Source organism: Mus pahari, chromosome 5, assembly GCF_900095145.1.
Source record: "Mus pahari chromosome 5, PAHARI_EIJ_v1.1, whole genome shotgun sequence".
Taxonomy (NCBI): Eukaryota; Metazoa; Chordata; class Mammalia; order Rodentia; family Muridae; genus Mus; species Mus pahari.
The window spans coordinates 94,237,486-94,242,813 of NC_034594.1; positions in this window are offsets into that span (position 1 = coordinate 94,237,486).

Below are 5,328 nucleotides of genomic sequence, written 5' to 3' on the forward strand. Positions count from 1 at the left end.
TCTCTCTCTCTCTCTCTCTCTCTCTCTCTCTCTCTCTCTCTCTCTCTCTTTCCTTCTAACACTTGCTTTGGGTATAAGTATAAGTTCTATTTTGGTGAAAGTTCTATGAGCTACTGAGAAGAAAGTATATTCTTTTGTGTTTGGGTGAAAAGTTCTGTAACATCTGCTAGGTCTGATTAATTCATGGTGTCATTTAGCTCCAACATTTTTCTGTTTAGTTTTTTACTGAATGACCTGTTGGCGAAGAGTGGGATATCAAAGTTACACACTGTCACTGTGTGAGTGTCAATATGTGATTTAAACTGTTTCCTTTATCAAAGATGCACTTGTGTTTAGGGAATAAATGTTAAGAATTGCAATGTCCCCTTGGTGGATCTTCTTTTGATGAGTGTGTGCTGTCTTCCCTATCCTGACTAATTTTAGTTTGAAGTCTGTTTTGTCGGGGATTAAAATGGCTCCATAGGCTTACTTCTTAGGTGCATCTGCTTGAAATATCCTTTTCTATCTTTTTACCCTGAAGTAATAATGTCTATCCTTGATGTTAAAGTGTGTTTCTTGAATGCATCAGAAAGATGGGTCCTGTTTTTAATTCCGTCTGTTAGTCTGTGTCTTTTTTTTTTTTTTTTTTTTTTTGCAGAATTGAATCTGTTGATGAGTGTTCCCGCCCATGGAAACACTGCGGTCTGGGTTCGTACTGAAGGGCGGGAATATCCTAAAAGGGAAAATAGGCTGCGAAAGGAAAATGGAAGCCCTGACAATTTCACACTGATCAAGGCTCGATTTTTAACAATCAGACTCTGCTTAAGTACATGGAAAGATTCCCAGCCCTCCCTTGAGTCTCTTTGAAGTTGGCGGCGGTGGCCAAGGGATTGTAGACGGTCCGAGGAATCGTAGGCCATCCAAGCGATCGTAGGTGGTCTGAGGACGCTGCATTCTGGGAGATCTGGGGAGGTCCTCTCCATAGCAATTCTCTGGTGGCCCTATGCGCCTGTGAGGGGCTGGTGTTTTGAGGGAGAGTGATTAGTGGAGGTGTGAGACCCCAACATGTTGATATTAAGAGATATCAATGAGCAGCATTTGTTGGTTCCTGTTATTTTGTTGTTATGATGTGAGGGCTTTTTGTTTGTTGATTTTCCTCTTTTCTCTTTTGGTTTGTTTCTCTAGGATTTTTTATTCCTTGTGTTCTCTTGGATGTGTTTAACCTCTATTGTTTTCCCTGTAGCACCTTCTGTAGAGCTAGATTCATAACTAGATATTGCTTAAATGTAGTTTTATTGTGGAATGTCTTTCTCCATCTATTGGGATTGAAAGTTTGTCTGGGTATAGTATCCTGGGCTGGCATCTGTGCTCTCTTAGAATTTGCTGAAACTACATTCCTATAGGCCCTCTGACTGATAGAATCTCCAGTCAGGTGCTTGTCTAAGGAGTCTGTCTTGCTATATTATTTCATCTTTTTCCCTTGCAGCTTTTATTATTTTTCTCTGTTCTGTATGTTTAGTGTTTTGATTACTATGTTTCATGAAGAATTTCTGGTGAAATCCATTAGGTTTTCTTTATGCTTTTTGTACCTTAATAAGCATCTCCTTCCTTAAGTTAGAGAAATTTTCTTCTATCATTTTGTTGAAAATATTTTCTGTGCCTTTAGCCTGAATTTCTTCTCCCTCTCATATTCTTTTATTTAATTCATAAATTAATTTCATAGCTCCTAGATTTCCTAGATGGTTTGTGCCTAGATTTTTCCAGATTTAACGCTTTCTTTGACTGAGGAATCTATTTCTTCCATCTTGCCTTCAGTTCCTGATGCTCTCTCTTCCGTCTCTCGTATTTTGTTGGTGAGGCTTAAATCAGCTTTTTGTTCTGGTTCTGATGGAAACACTGTCCAGGCTGTTGTTGATTGGGTTGTTATGCTGCTATGTAGGCATCTGGGTTTGAGATGGTTGTAATGCTAGGTGTTGGTATCTAGTCTGTCCTTGTTGGGTGGCTGTCTCCTTCCTTGGTTTCTGTTGCCCTCTCTGTATCTTAGGACAGTGTGGTGTGTGTGGGTTGTGTGGTACGGTGTGCTTCTGAGTCTCTGACAGACATGGCCCCTGGGGGTTCTGGGCAGAACAGGTTTCTAGGTATTGGGGGCTCACAAGAAGGAACAGGGATGGGCTTAGTTGGGGAAACCGAAAGGGTCCAAAGGAAGAGAAAAGCTGGGTCTGCCTGAAGGATCTTCGGATCCCCCAAGGAATGGAATCAGGGAGGGCAGGTAAGCCCTTGCAGATAGACCATCTACAATAGGGCTGGGGATGAGGCTGAGGAATTTGCAGTGGCAGACCAGACAAGAGAGAGGATAGCCCTTTGTTTAAACTACACACGTCTCCAGAATCATCAGCAAGGATGTGTAGCTGCTTGTATTGTAAATGCTATTTTCCCCAAAAAACTGCTTATAGGAGAGTGTCTGCAAATAGCTTCTGAGAACCTGCCCCCAGTTGCTTCTGATTGGTAAACAAAACAGCCAATAGCTAAGGAGGACAAACAGGTGGGATTTTAGGATTTCTGGGCTTGGGACCGGGAAGATAAAGGAGGAGATCCACCATGCCTGGAGAGAGTGAAGGACAGGAGAGATGCCATAATTGAGAAGAGTGCCCAGCAGAGAGGCATGGCCACCATGTGAAGGAGCCGGGAGAGTATGGGCCAGAGGGCTGCCCAACTGAGTCTACAGCAGCCAAGATAGAACACAGAATTAGTAAGTAATAACTCGGGATTAAAAGCATGGAGGTTAGGCTGTGGCCCAGACATCGTGCTGTTTAAGGCATATTAAAATATGAAGGCTGTGTGTGTGTCTTTCATTTGGAAACATAGACCATTGGGGTGGGCAGCAGAGTAGCAGAACCCCCTACCCCCGCACTGGGATTAGCTATTTCAATAGTAATTCCACAAGGATTGATTCATAGCAAAAAAATACCACAGATTGCCTAATGTTCACAAAATAAAAGAATATTTGATAACTAGGCATGGGGTGCACCCCTTTAATCCCAGCATTCGGGAGGCAGAGGCAGATGGGTCTTTGAGTTAAAGGCCAGTCTGGTCTCTATAGTGAATTCCAGGACAGCCAGGGCTACATAGAGGGACCCTGTCTCCAAGAAAAGGGAGAGAGAGAGAGAGAGAGAGAGAGAGAGAGAGAGAGAGAGAGAGAGAGAGAGAGACTGTTAAATCCTAAACACAACAGCAGCATCTGCTGAGCCTGTATCCTTACATGAGCCTGTGTCCTTACATGGCCAAGTGTGTCACATAGTGAGACCCCCAGCTGAGGAGGTGGCCTTTCTCACAGCCTCTAATGCCAGAAGAGGACCCATCCTTGTGAGTTTATCTCATTTCAATGACTTCCCAGGTGGGTACAAATAGCACCACCTGCATATTAATATGTGGATTAACCTTGCAGGATAAGAATCTGATGGTTAGTGTCACATACATAAATAGACAGCCAGTGAACAGAAACAGAAGGCAGTAATTAACTTCAGAGAAAACAAAAAGTTATAAAAGACAAAACAAACTAGGGCTAGCGAGATGTCTGAGTTAGTTAAGCACTTGCATGAGTTTGCTCTCTGGTTTTGAGGACCAAGAACATGAGGACCCAGGTTCAATCCCCAAAACTCATAAAAATTTAAAAAATAATAATAAATTAAAAGCTAGATATATGGGGGGGAGAGAGAGAATTAAAGAAAAAAAAAAAGAATGTGTATATATACCTTTAATCCCATTGCTTAGGAAAGGCAGACAGATCTATGTGTGTCTGAGACCAACGTGGTCCATTTAGCAAGTTCCAGACCAGCCTAGACTACATAGTGAGAACCTGTGGTATTCGGTGGTTTTCAGCTTTAGCTCCCATCTCATATCAGAACTCAGAGGCTTCATGTGACGACCTCAGAGAACAGAGTGGCCCTCCTAGGTGAGTCTTAGTTCCCTCCCTGAATATTCTGTCTCTGTCTCTGTCTCTCTCTCTGTCTCTGCCTCTGTCTCTGTCTCTCTCTCTCTCTCTGTCTCTCTCTCTGCTATTGCTTATCCCCCAACAACCCCCCACACTATGTTCAACCACCCTGGCTCTTTAGAATGAGTGAGGCCGTGTGATCCAGCCTGCTCCAGAGTGAGTGATGGGGCCCACAGCCAAGTCTGCAGTACATGAGCCCCTACTCTTTGTCCTGGTTGTAGGGAGAGGGTTCCTATACTAGAGTGGGCAGGCACTGGGCAGCTCTTGGAGACACAGGTAAGTTAAGGAGGGAGCATCTTCTGAGTTTATTCTCCTCTAATAGAGAAGGATGGGTTGAAGCTGAGACCCATAGTGCTGCCCCAGGAATTCTGTTGGAAGGAGGCCTGGGGAACAGGCCAGGGTTTGTGGAGTCCGTTAGCATCGCCCTCGGGCCTTTTCCTGTGCTCTGCTCCGCCCTGCTTCTCTCCGGCTAGACGGAGAGCAAAGGACTCCCTCCCATGTCACTCTACCCAGATGACTAATTTGGCCCCACATCTGCCGGTTCTTGGCCACAGATAAGAAGTGGGCAGCCTGCCTGCCCTACTCCCTCTCAAAAAGATTCCGTGAGGGCTGGGGCAGAATGCTGGAGCGATAACTCAGTGTTTACCATCGTCCTAGGCATGAGGACCTGCATTTGACCCCCAGGACCCATGTCAAAAAGCTGGCCATAGGGGTGAGTGCTTTTATCACAGCACTGAGAAAATTGAGTCAAGAGAGTCCTTGAGACTCAGTGGACAGCCAGCCTTGACTAACTAGTGAGCCCCCAGCTTACACAGAGAGAGGATCTGTCCCACAAAATAAGATGAGGGGGTCTGTAAGGAGAGATGGCTCAGCAGTTAATATTGCATACTACCTTACAGGGGACCTGCATTAGGTTCTCAGCACCTAGGTCAGGTGACACACAACCACTGCTAGGAACTTCAGCTCCAGGGCATCCAATGCTTCCAGTCTCTGCAGACACCTGCACTAACAAACACATACCCACACAGAGACACACACGTACACATTACTAAAAATAAGGTTTTAATATTTTATATATACATATACATATACATGTATAGTTCACTCAGAGGTCAAAAGAAGAAGCTGTCACATACCTAGAACTGGAGTTAGACGTGCAGCCACTGTGTGAGTGCTGGAAATGACACCTGGGTCCTCTGCAAGAATGGCAAATGCTGAGCCATCTCTTCAACCCCTAAGTAAAATAAAATAAAATAAAATAAAATAAAATAAAATAAAGGGTGGATCCTGAGGACCTGTGATTGACCTCTGCCTTACACACACACACACACACACACACACACACACACACACACACA